At 45.9% G+C, this 25,086-nt stretch overlaps 1 protein-coding gene across 4 annotated transcripts in view; it reads right to left on the minus strand.

Moving 5' to 3' along the window:
* Mapk4 (mitogen-activated protein kinase 4) overlaps positions 1–22,038 on the minus strand; it is a 137,294-nt gene extending 115,256 nt beyond the window's left edge. For 2 of the 4 annotated variants that reach the window (XM_021150807.2, XM_029472131.2), the window contains exon 1: positions 21,374–21,482. The gene's annotated coding sequence lies outside the window, so the exon portion shown is untranslated. Of the gene's footprint in view, positions 1–20,457; positions 20,967–21,373; positions 21,483–21,574 lie in introns of those variants that run through there. The other 2 variants (XM_029472137.2, XM_029472138.2) reach the window with 2 other exon arrangements.
* Positions 22,039–25,086: the final 3,048 nt, after the last annotated feature.

Consider the following 25,086-nt stretch of genomic DNA (forward strand, 5'->3'; position numbering starts at 1 on the left):
GAGCCCCGGGAGGAAACCACAAATCAAATTTTCATTACCAGACTGAAGCAAGAGGCACGGCGGTGAAATCCACCACTGTTGATTTCTTCTCTGATGGGATACATGAGAACTCACCTACAGCCCAGCTCTTGTGCACCTGTCTTATCCAACTATTAGCTCGCTGCAACCCACAGCTCTGTTTCCTTTGTGAGCATGTGGTTTGCAACTGCGATGTTGCTCCAACTGGATCTTACTTGCCCTGCACTGGGAGACTGCCCTCGGGATTACCAGGGAATGGGCTAGGAGGTACGGCAATGTGGCCACCAGGAGGTGACTCAGGGCTTCGCAGCTGTCTCAAGGTCAAAGAAGGACATGTGACCCTAGCTAGTGGTATGCCAGGAAAACTCAGTGTTCTCTACAAATACACAAAGGGATAAAAGGGTCCTGGCCAACCTCGGCTAGGCTAAGGGGGTACGATGCCCCAGTCCCTTCTAAACACCCCTGGCATGGCTGCAGTTTTTATGACTCAGCTGCTCCAGCGTTTCCCAGACATTCAGAGGCCCTTCGTCTTCCTTGGAAACCAATATCTGCGTAACAGGACCAGAGTGGTCGTAGTCTAAAAGTCTGGAATGCTCAGCAGAGGCGGAGGGTGGCGCGAGGGCAAGATGATGTAAATGCCACATCCCTGGTGGCCTCGTCACTCCCATAGGGATTCCTGGGACTGTTTCCTGTGTCTATTGCGGGTGCATATTTTTGTGTGTGTCCATTTTCCAACCTGCAGACAGTGAGCTGCCAAATCCAATTGCTTCCTCGGCTGCTTCAACACACATCAGCTTCACTCAACTTCGGGTCAGCCCAAGCTCCCCACAGGGACAGGCTGCTCATATCAACCTCTGCTTGTCCAGATTGAGTTCCCCCAGCACTGAGACTTGAATTTCCCCCTAAAGCCACATTTACTTGGGATACTGTCCAATCAATAGCCCGCTAGCAAATGGCTAGATAGTTAGATTCTGGGCATCATCAACTTCTCCCAGAAGCCACCTCTGGGCAACATTCCCTCTGCCTAGGAAAAAAAGTATGTCCCATGACAGCGCCAGGTGCTCCCCGAGGGAGCAGCACCATGGCTATCTCTTTATTGACACCATGGCTATCTCTTTATTGACACCATGGCTATCTCTTTATTGGCCGGTCATCCACACACACCCCACACCAAGCAAGCTGTTTCACATCGTAACAGTATAGCAGTGTGGCTTGCCCAACACCTACAAGGGAGTAGGTCTTTTGTAATAATTTTTAAAAGGCCAATTTTTCCTTGGCTGAGAGGCCATTTCCAATTCCTTTTATTGGCATCTTTGGGCTGTTCCTTAAACCACACCAACGCCAACACTTCCTTCCTCCCTCTTGTGGCAGGGGCAGACCTGAACAGAGCATGGGCATCTCCTGGGCAGCTGGGAGAGATGCATATTCTGTGGTCCCACCCACATTTGCTGAATCAGACTCTCCAGGGGTACCCCACAACGTTGTAACTTAACCAGCCATCCAGATGGTTGGCTGCCTGCTTAGTGTCTTAGGGTTTCTACTTCTGTGATGAAACAACACGACCAAAAAACAAGTTGGGGGGGGAAGGGTTTATTTGACTTACATTCCACATCACTGTTCATCACCAAATGAAATCAGGACAGGAATTCAAGCGGGGTGAGAAACTAGAGGCAGAGGTGATGCTGAGGCTATGGAGGGGTGCTGCTGACTGGCTTGTTCCTCGTGGCTTGCTCAGCCTGCTTTCTTATAGAACCAGGGCCACCAGTCGAGGGATGGCACCACCCATAATGGACTGGGCCCTTCCCCTTCAATCACTAATTAAGAAGATGCCCTAAGAAGATGCTGGATCTCATGGAGGCATTTTCTCAATTGAGATTTCTTCTGGTGATTCTAGCTTGTATCAAGTTGACATAAGCCATAATTGTACAGTTGGATTACAGAGCTACTGCCCTGGGCCTTTTTAGTAACCATGAGAAGAGATGACATCATACTTAGCAAGGGGTGGGAGGCTTGTTCCTAGCTAGCTGAGCCCCTTCCACTGCAGAAGACATTCTATATACCCCTGCAGGGGTCATATTCACACATATCTCCTTCCCTCCCCCCCCCCGGACTAAACAACAATCACCCAGAAGGCAAAGGAAAGAGGGTAACAGGTATTTGGGAGCCCCAGGGATCTCTGAGCCCTTGGAAGTGGAAAGACTCTGGGACAGACATTTACTGGGAAAAACTAATAAAAAGCTCATGGGCAGGAAGTCATAGCATTGGGGGCAGGGGTGGTAGCACCCACTGCTGTTGTTTTGCTAAATGGACATGGTGTCAAACTGCCTTCTAAACATGCATGTTTATTTACATAGATGGGTGCTGCTCTCAACCTTGGTCAGAAGAGCTGGGTTTACAATGGGCAGTGGCTAATACGGAGACTCATAACTAGTCACCGTGCAGAGGATGAGTGGCAGGCCCTCAGATCTAAGAGGATGTCTACATCAAACGCCCTGTTCCAAAGCTCAGCAAAGACTTCACAGAGGGGATGAAAACAGTGTAATAGAGCGCACTGCAGTGCAACACTGTCCTGTAGACACAGCACAGATGTACTCAAGACCGACCTCACGGCAGCTGAGGTCACCTGGGTAAGATCCAGTCTGTTAGCATCTCAGTCTGGATGGGGGTGGGGTCATGGGGTCCTGCCTACCCCCAAGGGGCTGTTGGCAATTAATAGCTACTAAGGGAGAGAGAGTAATTTTTCCTCAGTGGTGTTACCACCATTAAGTTGTTCATGCTCCAATTTAAAACAAACAATGAGAACAAAGAAACAAATTCTCACCCACGCATATGCAAGCAACCCTAATTAAACTCACTGGGTTATAAAGAGGACAAAAAAAAAAATTGAAAATACATAGGGACTTCCCGAGTTGAAGGAGTCCAGATGGAGTGGGATCGATAAAACATGGTTATGGGGAATGAGTGTGTTACTAAGATATACAATATAGCTCTTTTTAAGTCCTCACCTTTCTTACTTTCTAGGCCTCCTTCTCTCTTTCTCTCCCCCCTCCCCCCCACACCTCCACGTGGCCATGGTCGGCCTCTCTCTTCCTCTTTCTACCTTCTCTCCTTCCTCCTACCTTTCTACAATAAAACCATAAAAATAAAAAAAAAAGAAAGATATACAACATATAAAAATATTGGGCTCAGGTGTGATGGGTAAGACCTGTAATAACAGCACTTGGGAGACAGCGGTATGTATCACTGTGAGTCTAAGCCAGTCTGAGCAAGAGTGACTCTCAAAACAACAACAACATCAACAACATCCCATAAAAATAAGCTCACTGCAGCCTGTTGAGATTTCCTCTTCCCAGCTGGAATCTTCATTTCTTGGAACCCATTTCTTGCCAGCATTGAGTTTTCTAAACCATGATGCTTGTTCTCCACGGCTCTTACTTCAGGAGAGGAAACCTCCTGGGCTGAAGGCAGGGGAACTGGACTCTGTGTACCATGCCGCCTCTTCTTCCCGTGGAGTCTGGGACAGGTTATTCAATCTTCAGTTACTCCCTTAGGAGACAAGCAAGCAGGTTCTCTTGAGGAGCCTCTCCTTCTAGCTCAGACATCCTGTGGCTTGACTGGTCTTGTGCACAGCCACATTAGCCTTGTAGAAATGGCCCCATCCGTAACTTTGGGAAGACCTCCTTGAGCATCCAATTGCAAAAAACAAAGACACAACAAGCAACTTGTGCATGTGATTTACCAGACATGGTACGTTTACAAAGGAAAGGCCAGTGCCTATGCTGATGACATCAGCGAGAGCAGCTGTAACATCTAACGAGGGTTCAACGCCCGAAAGAAATGTGCATAATGCCAGGAAACCAGAGAAGCAGCATGGAGTGTTTTATATTAAAAAAAAAAAAATATGTCCTGAATAAAGTTGTTTCTACTAGGGACAAAAGGGCATTGAACCAAAGAACAAACTTAGATTCTGGTCTTGGCCTGGACTACCACTAACTAGTAACCGTGCTATCTAAGACAAGACAAGCCGCCCATCTTCTCCACGTTTGTTCCAACCTGGAAAAGAGGAACCCTCATAACACAGGTCAGCGTCCGGGGCAGTGCACCTAGGGGGCCCCAAGAAGATAGGTTTTGTAAAAGGCTCCAGCATGGAAATTTCACCAAGTCATGGTAGATATATGTGACTCATACTAGCCATGTGTCCCTATAGAATTTCATCTACATTTATACATATTAATATTAAAATATTTGTACAATAATTTTTAAAATCCACAGTTTCCAATGACAGCGCCTAGAGATTGAACTCAGCACAGGACCTTATGTTCCTCTTTTTCTTTTCTTCAACATCTTAAGCATCTCCATTACTTTCTGGCTGAATAAACATATTGACTTAATTTAAAAATTAAGTAGTATGGAGGCTGGGGATATAGCTCAAGCAGTAGGTCACTTATCTAGCCTGTATGATCTAGCCAGGGTTTTATCGCCAGCACTGCCAAAATAAATAAATAAATAAAATAAAATACCCCCCCCCAGCTCAGCCTCACTTTATCACAACTAACAACATCTCCCACCAAAAAGGCCTGCATATTTATTTTTTCCTGCCTAAGAACAGGTTTCTGGACCTATCCCTGGGTCTACAACAATATACTTTTTTTTTCTAGATATCCATTACTAGAGAGGAAATATCTTCTTTCAAATAATCTAAGCGCAAGGCAGTGCAGTTTTAGATTACTGAAATCTGACATTACTTCTAGTGGTGATAATTAAATAATAAGGCTACTATGATTTCCCGCGATTGGAAAAGAAGAAGGAAAGACAAGAAGGTTCATGGTTAGTAAGGAAGACAGAGCCTGAATGGGGGAATGGGGCAAAGCTCTGCACTTGGTGCTTTAAGTGAGACTGGTTAGAACACACTTCCAGGATGACAGACATTTGAGTGTGGGGGGGTCTGAAGAGAAGCCCAAGGGGATGGTCTTACTGCATGTTGTTGCCCAAATACATTTGAAGTTCATGCTCAGAGACTGCTCATTTTAAAAAGTGGGTTTCAGGGGTTTGCAAATCCACTGGATACGTTTTGAAGCATGAAAGAGTACTAGAATCACTAAATAACCTACAAGCATTTCCCCTTCGGACTCCTGAACATGCCCTCTCCCATCTAGAGCCCCAACACAATGAACAAAGTCCTGAGTCTTTCATGTTTCTTTCAACTTCAACCTCCAGCCCGCAAAGGGGGAGGGAGTGGGTAGAGAAAAACAGCAGCTTAGTCAAGACACAAGGAGCCCACAACTGCTTCGGTCTGCACGAGAAAAGCTCCGGCCTCACTCCATGGCCCTATGGTACATATTTCAAAAAATTTTTATTACACAGCAGAAAGACAGGCCGTCAAAGCCATCTGAATCCTCCGCTACAGGTACTGAAATATACAATCATCCCTAAGAAAAATTTCCAAGCCAGGCGTGGTGGCGCACGCCTTTAATCCCAGCACTTGGGAGGCAGAGGCAGGCGGATTTCTGAGTTCGAGGCCAGCTTGGTCTACAAAGTGAGTTCCAGGACAGCCAGGGTTGCACAGAGAAACCCTGTCTCGAAAAACCAAAAAAAGAAAAAAGAAAAATTTCCTCTGATCTAGAGACTCAAAGCGGGACACAGTGGCTACCTCACAGTGGCCCGTTTCTTAGCTCTTCTTTCTAAATGGCTTCCTGCAGTCATCTTCTTTATCCCCCTAACAACTAAGATCATTCGGGTTCTGAACGACTCCCTTCCGTTTTGTTGAAAGCACCGTAACCGTTCTGAATCTTCTAGAACGTGCTGGGTACTCAGGATAACCGCAGCACTCCCTGGACCCAATGCCTTGGTCTCTGACAAGAGCGGGAGTCTGCTAAACTTGTGCTGTCTCAGCTCGCTGTGGCTTCCACAGACGCTATTTTAACTGTAGCACCTTACCACCTTTTGGCAAACAAGATAGTCTCGACGTGGCTAGGGGGAAAAAAATCTCAATACATGTGGCAAAAATTAAAAAAAAAAATCATGCTGACAAATCTCAAATAACTTTACCTTCTTTTAAAAGAAATAACCGGGCAGTGGTGGCGCACGCCTTTAATCCCAGCACTTGGGAGGCAGAAACAGGATGATTTCTGAGTTCGAGGCCAGCCTGGTCTACAGAGTGAGTTCCAGGATAGCCAGGGCTATACAGAGAAACCCTGTCTCGAAAAACCAAAAAAAGAAAGAAAGAAAGAAAGAAAGAAAGAAAGAAAGAAAGAAAGAAAGAAAGAAAGAAAGATAGAAAGAAGCAGTTCAAGAGCCCAGGTTACTGATAAATAAAAGAAGCTAGAGCTTGCACTTAAGGTAAATCATGATGGAAAAGTTTAATCGATTCATTTTAGGGGGTGGTGATGGTTCATGAATTCTTTTTTCAAGTATTTTGACTTTTTTCCATATATATATATATATATATATATATATATATATATATATATCCATTATGCCCAGTACATAAGGGCATTTTCATACAAGTGTATACATGCTATGCAGAATCCCATGGCTCCCTATTCCCTAACCCCCCATCTCCTCTACATACCAGGCTTCTACTTTCATGCCATATACATACATGATCATAGAAAACCACCAATCAAAGAAAACACATGGTGGGACTTGTGTCTCTAGCTGCATATGTAGCAGAGGATGGTCTAGTCAGTCATCAATGGGAGGAGAGGCCCTTGGTCCTGTGAAGGATCTATGCCCCAGTATAGGGGAATGTCAGGACCAGGAAGCAGGAGTGGATGGGTTGGGGAGCAGGGAGAAGGGGGAGGGGATAGGGTATTATTGGAGAGGAAAATAGGAAAGGGGATAACATTTGAAATGTAAATAAAGAGAACATCTAATACAAAAATACAAAAATCTCAGTCATGGCTCATAAATTGTTACAGCTGGTAGAAGTTTCTAGTGATTCTGCCTCCAAAACTAATCATAGAGAGGTACGTTTTCCCAGCGAATAGGAAGTGTGCTCCTTCACAATCAATTAAGTGATTATTATTTCTTCCAATGGAATCAGTCATGAACTCGAGCTACAGGAGAGTGGGGTGAGAGATTCATTTTATGGGCAGTTGTTAAAGCCTAATTAATTGGTGCAATTCTATTTCTAGAAAGATGGCCAGGCTATTAAATGTATTTTTCCTAGTGTGAAATGTTATAAAATTGAAATATCAGTTGGATCAATCACTGTGGAATATGCAAAATGATCCATGGTATGGAGTGGTCTCAAAGAAAGAAAATGGTGGAGACACACACACACACGCACACACACACACACACTGACTTAGTGAGGGTTTTTATTGCTGCAATAAAACACCATAATCAAAACACAAGTTGAGGAGGAAAGGGTTTATTCAGCTGACACTGCCACATCCCTGTTCATCACCAAAGGCAGGACGGGAACTCAAACAGGGCAGGAACCTGGAGGCAGGAGGTGAAGCAGAGGCCACGGAGGGCTGCTGTTGACTGGTTAGCTCTTCTGGCTTTCTCAGCCTGGTTATAGATAGATAGATAGACAGACAGATACATACATACATACATACATACATACATACATGCCCGGAATAGAACCACTTACAATGGGCTGGACCCTTCCCCATCCATCACTGATGAAGAGGATGCCCTACAGCTGGGGTTTATGGAGTCATTTTTCTCAATTGAGGTTCCCTCCTCTCAGATAGCTCGAGTTTGAGTCAAGTTGACACAAGACTGGTGAGCACACATACCCCACCCTAGACAGGCTCTTTCCTGATGGGCTGACCCCGATGCTCGCATCCTTCCATTTACCTCGTGACTAGACACTTGAAGGGACTGGAGATGTGACGCTCCTGGGGAGAATAGCAAAGAAACAATCAAATCCATTAGGTCTAGGGTCCCAGAGGGAAGGGACCCCAAAGAAAAAATAGGGCCCCCTTCCTTCCTCTGAAAAGCCAACAGAGCCTCTGGTAAAGTAGCCAATGGGAATCTCCAGCATCTTGCCCCTTTGCTCAACCAGTACATTATCCTCAACATAGTTTTTCTGGTTTCATAGCGATACTGAAGAAGCACCTTTATGGTTGGAAGAGAACAGAGGAAGTCCATCTAGCTGCTGCTGTTTAGAGCAGAGTTGTGTGAACGGCTTCTGAAGACCAGGAAAAATATCCCAAGGCTCCCTTTAAGAAACCAGAATCAGGCCATTGAGATGACTTAGTGGGTAGAAGTTTGTCACCAAGCCTGGAGTCCTGAGTACCATCCCTGTGTGGAAGAATCCCTGGTGAAAGAAAGAACCAACTCCCCCTCTAAGCTCCCACATGTACTTAGCATGCCCACGAACACACATACACATGCTCAACAAATTAAATGGATGTGATTTTAAGGCAATCCTTTGTTCATTGGCTTGGTATCTTAGGGTTTTACTGCTGTGAATGGACACCATGACCAAGGCAATTCTTCTAAGGACAACATTTAATTGGGGCTGGCTTACAGGTTCAGAGGTTCAGACCATTATCATCAAAGCAGGAGCATGGCAGCTTCCAAGGAAGGATGGTACAGGAGGAGCTGAGAGTTCTACATCTTGTTCCAAAGGCAAACAAAAGACTAACTTCCAGGCAGCTAGGATGAGGTTATCCAAGCCCATGCCCACAGTAACACACCTACTCCAACAAGGCTATTATACCTCCTAATAGTGCCACTCCTTGACCCAAGCATATACAAACCATCACATTCCACCTCCTGGCCCCCATAGACTTTTTCAAAAACATGAGTCTATGGGGGCCCTTACCTAGCCATAGCATAATGCAAAAATACATTTAGTTCAACTTCTAAAGCCCCCATAGTCTATAGCAGTCTCAACAATGTCAAAAGTCAAAAGTTCAGAATCTCTTCTGAGATTCATCCAATCACTTCACTGTAATCCCCAAAGCAAGACAGAAAACCTGTTGAGCAATCTCCAAACTCTGCATTTCCATGGTTGATGTCAATGCGGTCTTCAGATCTCCAGTTCCTTTTTCATCTTTGTTGACTGCAGGAAACTTTTTTCTCCTAGGCTGGTTCCACTCCCTGTTAGCAGCTTTCCTTGGCAGATATCCCACAGCTCTGGCATCTTGAACATCTTGGGTTCTCCAAGTCAACTTCAATGTTACAGCTTCTTGTTTCAATTTCTGGGATCCACACATGATCTTCTAGACTCCTCCAAAGGGCTGGCATCACTTCTCCAGCTCTGCCCTCTGTAGCACTCTAAGCTCAGGTTGACCCACTCCACTGTTGCTGCTGTTCTTGGTGATCATCCCATGGTACTGGCATCTCTAAGACACTGAAGTCTTCCACTACAAATAGGTTTCACCAATAGTCTCTCAGAAGCTCTCTTCATGGTGCCAAGCCTCAACTCCTTTGCATGACCCTTTCAGTCCTGGGCCATCAACTGCAATTAAGAGTGTACCTTCACCAGTGGCCTTTCATGGCCTCTCACAGTGCCGAGCCTCAGCTGCTCTTCATGATCCCTTCCTGCCTTCAAAACCAGTACCACCTGGATGATTCTTACACATTACCAAGTATAGCTGCAGCACGAAGCACAACCTTGGCTATCTCTGGAACACAGCTTCTTTGTGCTCTCAGAAAACACTCCCAAGAGATTTCACCTCAGTGATGCCTGTCTCTTCTTAATCACTGCTCATTTCTTAGCTCCAGCTAACCAGCATCCATTGTCCGAGTAGTCCCTTCTATTCTTGACTCTAAAGCCAGAGTCAAGTGGCTGAAACTGCTGAGTTCTGCTGCTTGCAAGGACAGAACATGGCCCCCTTATTCTATTACATTATCACTTTCTGTTTTCCAACTCTTTCACTGTCTAAGCTTAGCTGTCCTGGAACTTGCTATATAGATTGACTTTGAATTCAGAGATCTGAATGGCTCTCTCTCTTCTGAATGCTAGGATTAGGGTTGTGTATCACCACACTTAGACTTAAACTTTTCATCACTTAGAACATGCTCTGTCCCAGGCTGGCCTTTAACTCAGAGATCTGCTTGGTATCATCTCCTGGGATTAAAGGTATATACCATCATGCCTGGATCTAAATTTAGCTGAATGGGATCTTGCCCCAAAGTCCTACTTCCTTAACCTGCTATCTCCTAGAACACACAGAACTTAGTTCCATTTCACTTCCTGGTGCCTCTTTAATACTCAAACCATATATTTCCTGTCTAAACTTGCTATGCTTGTTCAAAATGCTCTTCATGAGACTTAACCAGAGAACAAAGTCTCTGCTTGGCTTTTTTGAGACTTCCTTTGTCAATGAAATTAATTTACCTTAGCCTCAGGTAGACTCTTCAGACAATGGCAAAAAGCAGCCACATTCTTCACAAAATACCACAAAAACAGTCTGAAATTCTTCTCTGAAATCTCTTGAGCCCGGTCTGTACAGTTCAAACCTCTCACACCAACAAAGTTTTACATATTCCTACTAGGATGGCCCATTAAGCCCCATTTAAAACATTCTATGGCATTCTAAATCCAAAGTCCCCAAATCCACATTCTTCCAAACAAAAGCATGGTCGGGCCTATCAAAGCAATACCCCACTTCTGGTACCAACTAACTTCTGTCTTCCCCCAGTTAGGGTTTTACTGCTGTGAACAGACACCATGGCAAGGCAATTCTTCTATGGACAACATTTAATTGGGGCTGGCTTACAGGTTCAGACCATTATCATCAAGGCAGGAAGCATGGCAGCTTCCAGGTAGGCATGGTACAGGAGGAGCTAAGTGTTCTATATCTTGTTCCAAAGGCGAACAGGAGAAGACTGACTTCCAGGCAGCTAGGATGAGAGTCTTAAAGCCCACACCCACAGACACACCTACTCCAACAAGGTCACACCTTCTAATGGTGCCACTCCCTGGGCTGAGCATATACAAACCATCACACTTGGGTTTTCTTTTTTTTGGGGGGGGGGGGCCGCTGGGAAGGTTAGTTTACTTTTTCTGATGGTATGATATAATTATAATATTTCTCCATTACCTTTTCTCCCTCTAAGCCCTTCCTGTATGCCTCTCCCTTCAGTTTTATGGCCTCTCTTTTCACTAATTGCAATAATATAATTTTTAAAAACCCAGAACCAAGACTCATTGAAAAGGTTATGGTGAGTCTTGGGGCCTGGACATGACTATTCCTTAAGCGGAGCTTCGGCCCCAGTTGGGCAATTCTGTTTTACATACAGAACACTGGGCAGCCTGCTGAATGAAAGACCTAACCAGCTAATATACAGTCTACTTTTTTCCTGCTTAGCTTTGCTGGGACAGCAGATTCTTGGGTCCTCATGATATACACAAAAAAGAGGATTTCTAATGGGGTTCCAGATACCATCCTAGTGTCTTCTCTCTCAGCCAATCACCTTATTACAAAAAGACCAGACAACCACTTTTAGCCACACAAGGAAATAGAGCTCCATTTACCTGTGTCCAATTAATGGAAATTTACCACCCCAGCTATCAATTTCCAGCTATCAATAGGATGGCATTTGGAATACAAAGGAAGAGTGGTCTCTAATTTGAGGCAGGCAAAAAGAGCTGGAGACTGGTGCTGCTTTCTGCTCAGTCCTATGATGAATAAAATAAGACTTGGTCCTTCCTCCTGCTGCTGATAATGAACTAACTTTTCCAATGAGCATAAGAATATGATAGTCCATGGTTAATGGTAATTGCCACCAAGCCTTACAACCTGAGTTCAATCCCCAGTACCCACATCATGAAAGAATTGACTCTGGCAAGCTGTCCTCTGATCACACACACACATGATACAGACACAAACAACAATTAATTAACAAGAAATTTTAAAACAAAACTTTCTAGAAGCTCTAGAGAGCTAAGGAGACAGAAAACGTTGCAGGCATAAGATTCTAGGAATAAGACTAAGGCATGTGTGCTTAGCATCAGGGCCATTTTGTTGCAAGAGTAGCAAGGCACTTGCTCTAGGAAGTCAAAGCTGAACAGTACACTGACAACCTGTCTCAGGGTTTCCACTGCTGTGAAGAGACAGGATTACCAAGGCAACTCTTATAAAGGCAAACATTTAATTGAGGCTGGTTTACAGTTTCAGAGGTTTTAGTCCATTATCATCATGGCAGGAAGTATGGCAGTGTGCAGGCAGACATGGTGCTGGAGAGGAGCTGAGAGTTCTGCATCCTGATCCAAAGGTAGCCAGGAGACTCTCCTCCACTCTGGGTAGGGCCTGATATACCAGGAGCCCTCAAAGCCTGCCCACACAGTAACACACTTCCTCCAAAAAGGCCACACCTATTCCAACAAGGCCACACCTCCTAATAGTAATCTCTTCCCATCAGCCAAGCAGATTTTAACCACTACACAGCCCAATGGGATCAAAAGGCCAGGACCTCTGCTTTACATCAAACATAGAAGTCCAAGAGCAAGGAAATGGAAATAAGGAAAAACAAAAAAATAATCTAGTCTGGCTTCATGTCATCTGGGTTACCTAGAGAGTCTCAAGCTTCCTAAGAGACAGTTTTCCTGCAACTCTATGCAAGCCATTTAAAATCCTTTTTAGAACCCTTGTCATATTTAGCAGTAACAGACAAAGCTTCAAATTATGTCATCAAATGTAAAATATCACTAATTATATGATACATTAGCATTATTTAATTTATCAGAGAAAAATAAAAATGCTGCCAAACATAAATGTAAGAATCTATTAGTTGTAAAAATATCTTGATTTCAGAGATTGTAATGTAGAAATATTTATATTTTAAGATATAAAATGTGGCATTTATATACACATTCATTTTTTTAAAGTCAGGGTCTTACTGTAGCCCAGTCTGACCTCAAACTCATGATTGTCCTGCTTCAGCCTTCCAAGTGCTGAGATCACATGCTGGTGACACATGGTTAAGTCACACAAATGATTTTTTTAAAGGAATATTCAGCACACAAAGATTAACCAACAAAACAAGGAAACATAATAACGTAAACATGAACCAGAACGAAAATCAGAATACACAACAAATAGGAAGAACAGGTGCTTAGGTATTACAAAGGGAAAATCCCAGACATAGAACGCAAAATATCTGGGCCCAGCACACAGCTATAAAAGCTGGGCTTAGCCAATGAGCCAGGTGTGTGATGAATACCTGTATCCTGGTACTTGAGAGGAGATGGGGAAGACCAAGGCTAACTCGGAGGTCAGCCTGGGCTTATAGCAACTTTGTCTCAAAAACAACGACTAAACTTCCAGGGATAGTGGAAACAATGTCAATGTTGCAGGCAATATGGCTTCATGTTGAAGCTATAATGTTGAAAAAGAACTAGAATTCTGCGAATGAAATTCAGGGATTAAGACTGAAATTGCAAACAAACATATGAATTCAACCCAGATTAGATATCGCTGAAGAAACACTGGGACTTGGAAGACAGAACTCTTCAGAGTGTAGCTTGAAGAGACTGTTTAAAATGGGGAGGGGATGGAAAACACAGGAAGCAGTCTGAGAGAACGCTCAGCAAATTCAGAATGGCAAACTGACCTCGTACCACAAAAATTCTCCCACAAATAAGCACATGAGTTTGGGGACAGTTGCTAATATTCCCCAGGCTAACACTCTTCTGTTGGGGGTTGGTCTTGTGCACGGCACATTCAGTTTCTGCTTTCTGTGCTCAGAGCTCTGGCTACAGTCTGGACACTAGCACTGTTACAATTGTTGAGCGATCTCCTGTATCAATGTTGTGTAAAGAATGTTCCCCAATTATTCCTGATTGGCTAATAAAGATCTGACCAGCCTGTGGATGGGCAGAGGAGATAGGAAGGTTGGACTTCCGATTCCAGTCAGGGGTCCCAGGGAGAGAGAAGGAAGAGAAGGACCACTAGGAAAGAAGGTGGAGAGACCAGAAGGATTTGCTATGAGGTCTTGATGAGAGAGCAGGCATGAGGTCACACATGGACCAGAGCAAGCCAGGGCAAAACCAGACGGATAAGTCACAGGGCATTAGAGAGGTAGAATAGCCCAGCCTAGGATTAAAGCTTGCTAATAAACTTAATAGGCCTTTGTGTCAATGATTTGGGACAGAACGGGAACAGATAAGGCTGTCATCTTTGAATTAATGCCTACACTTTTCAAGGCCACAAACACAACCAGGGCAGGTCACACACCTGTAAAGAGCGGTGACTGAAGGGGTGTGTGAATTTGGACGTTTCTCTTTCTGTCTGCCATGGTTCGCTTGGCAGGCTGTGGTAGGGATGAAGCTGAGAATGACTCACTGTATGTTGGCCTTCTCAGCCCGGAGCCCCAGCTTTGGACATTGACCTTCACCAAGCCCTCCCTAAGTTTTGAGTGTTGGATCTTTACGAGGTGCATCCCCCTCTTAAGCCTTCTTCAGTAATTCATAAGCCACTCCTCTACCATGAAGAAACAGGACATTGAGATTCTGGCATCACAGACTATTAGATACAATTTTTTCATAGAATTTCCAGTTTACCTTTGAAATCTGAGACATACAGGGTTTTTGGGGTTTTTTTTTTCTTTTGAGAAATGGTCTTATAAACAGGTGTTGTTGTTTAATCACGAAGGAAAAAAAAAGATAGAAAAGTAACTCTCCAAAATGCAACTGTAATCAACAAAACTGACTCATTAATTTTATCCATCAAATACAGAAACAGAGTAGTGTGCACTCTCGGTAGTGTGAGGAAATTCCATCGCTAACAGCATGCGACCAGCGAGAGAACAAGCTTGCATGCCCCTTTCATAAAGACATTTAATACAGTGTGCTCACTCCACTAGCTAAGTAATTTCTCTATCTGTGAATATGTCACAGGGAGAATAAAAAAAAAAAAACAATAATCCAAACTGTCGAAAGAGTGCAGGCGTAATGACCCAGTGGGGAGAACTTGGAGAGAAATTTAATATCCACTAATAGTAAAGTGTTAGGATAAATTAAGGAACTTACAAATATCAAACTACCCATCCACTAAAATTATATTTACCATGAGTTTGAATCACAGATATCATTTGTTCTAGTATTACCTGGAAAAGGATTAATAGTAAAGTGTTAGGATAAATTAAGGAACTTACAAATACCAAACTACCCATCCACTAAAATTATATTTACCATGAGTTTGAATCACAGATATCATTTGTTCTAGTATTACCTGGAAAAGGATTAAAATTAAAATTACACACACACACACACACACAATGTGGTCTCAATTATATTTTAAAATGAGCCAAGAAAACCACTAAAATGTAAAAAAGCCTGAATAGGGTATAAGTAGATCTGTTTATTCTTGATACCTTCACGACTGTGCATTAATGACTCTCCTAAATAGAGACATCAATATTATCATTCTTATCAATCACTGTAAAGTTATCTTAAAATAAGCTCTATAAAACAATTCCATTCACTCAGTACAACTTCTGGAGCTTTCCCGTGGTTGTTTTCGGAACGAGGCTTGTTTGCACACATCGCTGGCACCCGTGTAATTAGCTTGTATCTGTGAGTTGCTTTCTCAGAATGAGATGTCCTGGAAAGAAGGCAAGTCATTAAACCTTTTTCCTGCCTCCTCAATTTTCCACCAACAAGTTCCCGTGACCAGGAAGCCAGGAGTATCCCAGCAGCACTGAGCATCGAAAGACAGGGTAAACCCCCAGCTGCCAGTCCCAGCCTCCTCAGGGAACTCTCTGTAACCCTGGTGAGCCTTCCAATGCTCCCTGCCTTGGTTTCCAGCTTACATGATGGACAAGAAGGGCTGATCAGGGGACCCTTAAATCTCCTTGCATTCCATTTTTCAGTTTAAAAGAAAAACAATTCAATAGCTCTCCTCTTTAAAATGCTCATATAAATTGCCAGTTTAAAGTAAAAGGAATAGTATTTTTTTAAATGGCTCTTGCAATAGCAAATCTTCCTCTACAGGTTTATTTGGTTGTTGTTGTTGTTAATCTAGACACTGATACATTGACTGCTTAACCTCATAGAGAGCCAGGTGTATTAATATAACGAAACTAGATTGTTCTAAACTAGGGCAAGAGATCAATTAATTTACTGACAAATTAATTAGAAACCTAAAATATAGTTTTTCAAGATTTATTATTTAGCTTACAAGTGCTTAAATGGCTTTGCCCCGACTCCCCACACGTAAGAGGATGAATATTTCCCACTTGGTCTGTTTTAATGCATGACAAAGTCTCCCTCTAAGCTTGGGAGTTGCAAAAGAGAAGTATAAATCAACAAACTCTTTCTGAGCCTTTCAGAAACCACTCCATGACCTGAAGACACACCTCATTCACTTTCCGAAGCACCAAGTTGGACCCTGACTGCTCTGCACAAAAGTAGCTTCTATCACTGCAACTCAGACCCTGCTGACTGTAAACTAACCTCACCCTCTTCCCATCCTACAGGGATGCTGTTGGTGCTGAGGCTGACATGCAGATGCACTCTAACAGGTGAAGTTCTTGGTTTTAAGGCAGGTGTGAGCAGGAGGACAGATCACCCTGGAACTCACGAGTCTTTGTTCATCTCTCTATGATGTAAGATAACACCTGAAAAGCTTCTATAAGCTCCTACTGGTCCTGCACAAAGAAAGTTTGTAGTACCCTATTCATGCTAGCCTCCCGCCCAGAGATGGCTTTACCAGGAAGCAAACTGAAGCTTAAATGCACAGTCTCGTACTTGATTGTCCGAGAACACCATTCAAGACTGGCCATGTTGCCTTTTTCTTTTTTCTTAAATATTACTTATTTATCTCTTATGTCATGTGCCTTGGTGTTTTGCCTGCATGTATGTCTGTGTGAGGGCATTTTATTCCCGGGAACTGGAGTTACAGACAGTTGTAAGCTGCCATGTGGGTGCTGGGAATTGAACCAGAGTCCTATGGAAGAGAGGTTCTTAACCACTGAGCCATCTCTTCTTAACTTTTTCTTAGGTATCTCCAAACTACATAAGCAAATCCCTGCCGAACTCAACCTCTACCCTCTCACTTCCCTACCCTCATGTTGCCCACCAGCTATGGCCCAACAGCAGGTTCAGGTGCTCCTGTGGGGTAGGCTTGCTGTCAAAGATGGTTCTGTTACCACACTTCTGATAGTTAAGTGACATCTACACTGAGGAGGAAAAAAAAAATTAGACAGGAAGAATGGCCTCAAAAATGAACTTAACAATAGGATTTCTGCATCTGAGTATGTGATCTGAAAATATTTATATGGAAAACTCTACATTTATTAAGTCGCTTTTACTGAAAAGAATCAAGTGACACTAAATCAAGCCTGTCCCCGAGAGTTATGTTTCAGCATGATACATAATATCCAGTACTCCAAGGAGCAGTGGTCCTCAGACAGGAGTTACTTTTCTCCCAGGGAACATTTGTTGCTATCTGGAGATGCTTTGGGTTGTTACCACTTGGAAAGGGTAGCTATTCAGGGCCTCCCGCATCCCGTGGGTGAAATCCATGGACATAAGTAAACACTAGACAAGGTATGTCTTGTAACAAAGAATCCTCAAGTCTGAGAGCTGCACTTAAGAATCTGTCTTGAAGTAACTAAAGGGCATGCGCAGAGACAGACAGAGACTCCCACTGCAAAATAACAAATCTCCAGACCTGGGGGGAGAGCATGGGAAGGCTAAGTTGAGAGGTGGCTCACAAAGAGCTACAGTCTGAAGTCAACTGACACCCCATTATACAAAGCAATAAAGCCTGGGGGGGCGGAAATGGACATTGTACTTTAAAGCAGTGGTTGCCAACCTTCCTAATGATGCAATCCACGTCGTGACCCTAGACCATAAAATTATTTCACTGCAACTCCATAGCTGTAATTTTGCTACTGTTATTAATTATAATGTAAACATCTGATATATATAGGATTATCTGATATGTGACCCCCACCCCCACTAAAGGCTCACGACCCACAGGTTGAGAACCATGGCTTCCAAGAAAGGGAGCCGGACATGGTGGAACATGTCTCTGATCCCAGCACAAAAGAAGCTCAGAAAGGAAAATCTCAAGTTCAGGATCGGTGAGCATAGGCTATATAGTGAGACCCTGTGCAAACAAACAAGCAAGCAAACAAAACAAAAAACCCCAAAAACGGAAGCCTCCAGATGTGCACGGCTCATGGGACTGCAGGGATCCTAGACTCGGTGTTATCACTTCAAGGGAGCAGGAAAGTCACCCTGCCAGCCTAGTAACTTCCAGCCCTGGCAGCCCCAGCACCACCCCAGAGGCAGCTTTTCATTCTCTAATGAGGCTTAAAGAACAAAGACCCCTGAAGACAGAACGGTGACCTATATTCACAGTCAGGACAGAGTGATGGGTAACAGATTGTTTGCCCCAGAGACCAGTTTTCGTACACTGCAAGGCCTGCCCGGAGCAGCTGAAACAGGTGACAAGGACGGGAGGGACCTGAGGAGGGAGGGAAAGAGCGGAAGACGAAATGGGCAGCAGGAGACACTGAAGTCTCACCTACTCCAAAGACTGGCTGCAGTCATCTGCAGAAGAGGAGAGATGCAGGGAGCAACAGGAGGCAACATTCCTGGCCTGAGGAAGATTAGAGCCGAGCTCAGCTCAGGTGAAAACACTTCAAGAATGCTTGAAGGAATGGGGGAGGGGTGCAGGGCCGGCCAGCAGGGCAACTAGAGGATCTCCTGGAACCTCGAACTGGGTGATGGCCAGACTTAAATCTGACAGTCCAACACTAAGTCTGTCTCTCAGGCAGCATGTCTCTGGTGAATGATTGGGAACCCCATCCAGATGGACACCTAGTCCCTTCTAAGGACTTGAAAAGCTAGTCTGTTTGCCCAGATGCTTTCTGCTAATGGGCCTTTCCCTCAACTGGAATGATCACCTTAGGGTTTCTCTGCTGTTGGTCTCCATTGGTGTCCTTTCCCTTTCCTCACTATTGATCGAGTTCATTTCGAGTTGACCAAGTTTTCTATGAAGATTTTCTAACAGGTCTACTTCCAGAAGAGACCACTGGCGGTCGGGGTAGGGGTGGGGGGAAAAGTCCAAGTTCATAGCAAAGATAATACCATGGAGTTTTAAAAGAATTTAAGATGGAAATCAGAAAGCATTTGAAGAAGAAAAAGTATATTATATCAAGAAGCTGGGGTTAAGTCATTGCCCAGAAACTGTTAGAAGTCAATGTCAAGAGATAAACATACAGAACAAATGGAAATTCTCCATTTCTGGGTTTAAAAGAAAGCCATGATTCTATAGTTTTGTTTTGTTTTGTTTTTTTTAAAGCATGTTACTGGATTTCCTCTTTTGGTGCCCAAGCTGCCATTGTAGTCATCTCATGAACTCTCACAGGTCCTGCAGGACAAGGACTGTTTTAGGTTACATTGTCCTGATTGGAGTATATATATATATATATATATATATATATATATATATATATATAAAAGAGGCATGTAAGTATTTGCCATTATATTGAGAATGTATCATTTTCTGGCCAGTGGGAATTAAGAAACCGGGGATAATTCTTCAGATCTCTTAACAGTTCTCTCGAGCATTTATAAGGATACGATTAAGGACCCTGCCTTGGCCCTGATATTAGTGTGGGCTGCCTGGATGAAGTAAGCTTAGCTGGCCCCATCTTTTTTCCTTCTTCACTCCGCTCTTTCCTGAGTTGGCTGTCCACCTGCCTGTCTTTCTGCTCCAAACTTAATCCCACTTTTTAGCACTAAGGTTTTGCCACATAAAACTTTGTTCCATTCTCTGTTATAATTAGCAAAGTTCTTTCTCTTCACTGTTCTGCCTTGGTCCAGTCAGACCAACTCTCAAGCATTCAAGCTTAAATCGCCCGATGTGGAAAGACAAGCTCTTCTCAGGCCACACCATAATCTACAAAGTTAAAATTCAGTTTTCTCCGGGAGTTGAAGAAACAAGGATTGTCCCTCCGGGGCAGCACCTGGAACTCTCACCACAACCCCCTCTTTGGGAAACCACCCATCCATTAGTCTCTCCTTCAACTTCGCACCACACCACACCACACCACACCACACCACACCCCCACCTCTACCTCCCCCGCCCGCACAGTACACTGGGCTCCCATTTGGCCAAATAAAAAGTCCTTTGCATACTAGGTTCTCAGTGAATAATAATTACAGTAACAGGATCATAACACGGCTTCCTCAAACATCGGAAATACCCAACAAGTACCTGTCAACCTGAAAACGTCACCGCACACCCGTATAGTAGGTGCTTAAACAAGCATCTCTGAAATGAAGACAGTTGCCCTGCACACAGTAGGCCTGCGGTAAAAAGGGCTACAAAATCGAATAGCAGGCAGCACTCTTTCTTAGAGAACCTGGCAGGGATGACATTAATCAAAACCCAGGCACAGTTCCATGAATGGAAATGCAACGTCTCGAGGTAGCGCTTTCGAGAGTGCAGGAGAGGCGCGTGACAGCGCGGCCGCGGCAGGAATCGCGCTCTTTTGGGAAGCTGTACCTACCTCTGTTCCGGGGTACGGATGAGCAGCCGGAATCTAGGGGCTAGAAAGCGCCTCTTCCAAGGATTGTCCCTCCAGGGCAGTACCTGGAACTCTCACCACAACCCCCTCTGTGGGAAACCACCCATCCGGGTTTCTCCAAGGAATCAAGAATAGCAGGGAGAACAAAAGCAAAAGCCCGCCGGGCTTCCGATTCTTTTCTGATGGAGATCAAGCCGGCCGGAGGCAGAGGGAGCCGGCCAGGGCTGAGCAGTGATGTCAGCCCCGGGTCGCTGCCCGCACTGTCCTCCCTCCCCAACCGTTGCGGGCTCAGAGCAGTCCAGCTGGGGGAAAGCAGCCAGGTCCTCTTTCTCCCGGAGCCACCGACCCACAGAAGGGGTGCCTCTTTCGGGTGCGGCCGGGGGAAAATGCGAGGCTAACCCTTGAACAGGGAAATAAACTGGAGGAGAGGCTAACTAGGAACAGAACCAGACCCCCAGATCCAAATCAGAACTCGCGAACCGCCCCTCCGCCACCCCGAACGCGCGCTGTCCCCAAGGGGTGGGGTCCCCTCGTGGCGCCCAGCCCCTGGGTCGTCTTCCCTCGCACACACCCACGGAAGAGCCCAGCAGCAACCTTCCCACCCAAACTGGGGAGCCAGGGACAGCACCCGCGCACCGTGCGCGGAGGAAGAGGTCACCGAGGGCGGCCGGGGTGGGTCCCACCAGAGACGGTGGCCGGGGTTCCGAAAGTCACGAATTGGGTGTCTGCTCGGTCTTGGGGGATGCGGGGGAGGGGATCACGGGTCAGGTGAGGCTGGGGTGCAGAGTGAGCCGGGAAGTCCCGGTCCTTTTGCAGTTCCCAGCTCTCCGGAGCGGGCGGAACTCCGGGAGGCGCGGGCAGCGAGAGAAAGAAAGCGGGCGAGCAGGGAGCCACTCACCGAGGCAGACGGAGCGCGGCGGCCCTTTGTCTGCGGCCGCGGCGCCGGCGCTCTCCGCCCGGTTGCACCAGCCCTGGCGCGGCCGAGCTCCCGCCGGCTCCCCGACAGTCCGGCTTGGGCTCGGGCCCGGCCCCCGCCCGCACTGCCCCCGCCGAGGCTCCGCCCCCAGCCCCGCCCCTGCCCTGGCCCTCGGGCCCCCACCTGCTGCGGCGGGGACAGCTGGAGCCCGGGCAACCACACCGGGGACCATCCAGCTGGGACCCAGACCCGGAGGCGACCTGTCCTGAGCAGCCGGGTTTCTGCACCTCCTGCGTGGACGTCCGGTCCCGGGGCAACCTGGGCTTCCCGCTGGGCACCTGCTCTTCAGATCTCCCCGCTCTAGCAGCGGGGTCCTCACTCCTGCAAGGGTTGGAGGTTCCCTCAAAGCCCGGTCCTTGAGGAAGGGATGTCGGGATGTGGAGCTCTCCCTGAGCCCCGGCCGGAGCTTAGTCTTTGCTTCGGGTCAACCGCTTCTACCCAAACCGCGGAGATTGAGGGCGGGGAGAAAGAGCTGGTTAGAACTGGACCGCTCCAGGCAGTGGGAAAACCTGAGTGGGCGGGAGCCACCCCTGGCTGAGGGTCTTGGGGACGCTAAGGGAGCTCAGGTCACTAGGGGGCCTTGCGCGTGCAGCAGATCTCCTAGGCTGCGCATACGTCCTGGTTCGCAGAGTCTAAGTAAAACTCACAGATGGGAACCGAGACTTTAGTAGCCAGAGAGAAAAAAAGAAGCCTCAGACCCCAAACTTTGCTAGTGACTGGTGTTTGAGCTCTCTTCCAGCAGGTAGATGCGTCACTGTGCGAACGCATCCCTTTAAAACGGAAAGCTGCTCTCCTAAGCAGGGGGGTGGGGGTGGGAATGTGATGAACTAAATATTGTATAATGAGGTCACCAGTGTTTTGGTTGCCAGTGAATTCTCCCTCTTCTCACCCAAAGCACCCAGCAAGTGGGGGCTGCACTTGTACACTTAACCAAGTCTAATGTGCCAGGTGTTTATGTCTGCCTCATCCTGGACTGGAAAGCGGTACAATTTCTGATACTTCATAGATACTCAATAACTACTGAAATTATTTGGGTTGTATAACCTCACTAAGGGGTAACGTGGATTTAAAAAAAATGTAAAACTTGGAAACTGTGGGATTGCATTGGAAACTGTAACAAGTGCTTAACTCGGTGGTGGTCCTGTAAAGGGAACAGATGGTAGTTATAATCTCTGTGCAGATATACTTGTCATTAATCCTATGTATGTAGGTAGCCAAGAAGTTTGGGACTAACTATAGCTAGGTTAGAGAGGAGTTACCTGGATTTGCATTGATCTAAAAGGAGAGGTTGAGGTTGGTGTGTCTGTAGTCAGACATTTCAACGCGCCTTCCCTAGAGAACATTTTAACATTCTGCTCACTTAATTTTCATTACAAATAAGTATTATCAATTCAGCAAGTGTGCATAAATATGAAGTGTTCTGTGTTGATGTATTCCCTTTTATAACATCTCTGCTAGGACGGAAGGAAAAGAGGCCTCAAGATGCTCGTTTTATGCAAAGGAGACAGAAGGGCAAACACACCCCCCCCCCCGAAGTAAATCCATGTATCAGCTGAGGGTCTGGTGAATGGGCACCGCAAGTGTGACCCAAGACAACTGGAGGTCTGGGAGTCTCCCTTCTGTGTGTTTTAGCTCAGAGTCTGGGGTCTGGAAACGGTTCCTAACGACTGTGTGCTTGTCCATGTGAGTAATTTATCGCTTCCATTTGGCAACGGGGGAAATGTAATTTTCTCCATGTGATGAGCGTGAGTGAATGGATCATGCATAGCAAATGGCCCTCCTCCAAACTGTGGGATGAGAGACTATGAAATATGCATTTGAATATCAGAGTCCACTGCTGCAGAACGCCAGGGGCAGAATAAGAACAGAGAGCCTACCTAGGCTCCTCCCATCACACTTGCTACAAGGGGTCTTCCTCCTGCTCTTAGGAAACAAGTGATCTCTTATTTTCACTCCACAGGGGAGGCTCCTGAAGGACTTGCTGGAGGAGGCGTGTGTTAACCCGCTGGGACGAAGGAGCCATTCTGTCCTGTGCCCCGCTGCCCCTGTCTGAACACACCAACTACCTCAGTGGCTAGCCAGGGCACCAACCTCTGTGTAGCCCTGGAAGTTATGGGAACAGGTAAATACCATGCCTGCCAGATTCATCGCGGGGCTTTGACTCTAGTTTAGGTGGTGAGGGAAACTAAAACCTCCAAACTACATAACAGCTGCGTCTACTCCATGCCCTCTGCTCCAGGGAGGCGTTGGTATCACTGAGGGACAATGCCTTTGCATGTGTCCTCTCTCCCAGGGATGAGGACTGGTCGGGCTTGAGAAACCTAAGAACCCTTGGCTTTAGTGGTAGAGCCCTCAGCAAGGGCATAAAAAGCAAACCTCTGTCCCATTTGCCAAGCCCCCTCCCCCTCCTTCTTGTGTCCCTTCCCCCTCTCCCCACCTCTTCCCCTCCCCCACCCCTGTTACTTCCAGGTCATCCTGCCCCATGCCCCACTGCATAAATCTGAACACACAGACTCCCTCAGTGGCTAGCTAGGGTATCAACTTCTGTATAACCCCCCCACTTCCCTCTTTCCCTCTCTCCCTCTCTCTCCCTTTCCTCCTTCCTCTTCCTGTTTCTCCTTGTTCTTCTTGCTCTTTCTTCTACCCTCTTTCAGTCTCTCTGTCCCTCTTCTCCTCTCTGTTTTTAGCCCTGTTGGATCTGAAGCAAGTGCCACTTGTGAAACACATGCATACACACACATGGACACACATGCACACATGTAGGCACATACACACACACACACACACACACACACACACACAGTGTTTAAGCCCACCCATAGGGAAATGAGGCAGACTGAGGGATCATTACAGCTTCCATCAAGCCTCAGGCTTCAGGCCTCAGGCCTACAAATCAGAGGCCACGCCCTCCCGGCTGTCATTTCAGGCTGCTTTAGAAATGCCTTTGTTCTATGGCAGAGATGAAATCCAAGCTGCAGGTGCAGACCTGGAGACCAGAGGCAAGTGGCTCTTTGGGTTGCGTGGTTTTAACTGTGGGCTGGCCATCTGAAGCCTTTGCATTCGTCAGAATTACCTAGGAAACGTTCGTGCTCACGAAGCCAGTGACTACAGTGGCCCACTTAAGGAATGTCTCTCTGCTGTACCCTGCCTTCCCTCCTGTTACTATAAACTGTCCTTGTTCTAGGCTGCAGTTGTGAATCAGGGGTAGAGAGCAAACTTGGGATGCAGGGTCCAATCTCTAACCATCTCTATTCATTTGTTAATTTACCAATAAGCAAACACACTGTCCCCTGCTGTATCAGGATTGAATGGCCCTTGTGGACACGATCCCATTTCCTCATTCCCTCAAGAACATCTTCCTACAAAAATTCTTCTCTCCCCTCTACCCAATTTTCTCATGACAGGATTATACACTGCAGCCATCAAAATTGGTTTAAGGGCCTTCAAGATGGCTCAGCAGATAGAAGGATTGCTGCCAATGCCTAGTAACTTGTATTTGATAGCCAGGATCTACATAGTAAGATAGAACAAACTCCAGGAAGTTGTCTTCTGACCTTTCACCCATGCCCTTCTTCCTCCAAACAATAAATGTAATGAAGAATTGTAATGGTTTATTATCAATGGCCTTTCCAAAG

Source organism: Mus caroli, unplaced genomic scaffold, assembly GCF_978045245.1.
Source record: "Mus caroli unplaced genomic scaffold, Mus_caroli_1 scaffold_19, whole genome shotgun sequence".
Taxonomy (NCBI): domain Eukaryota; kingdom Metazoa; phylum Chordata; class Mammalia; order Rodentia; family Muridae; genus Mus; species Mus caroli.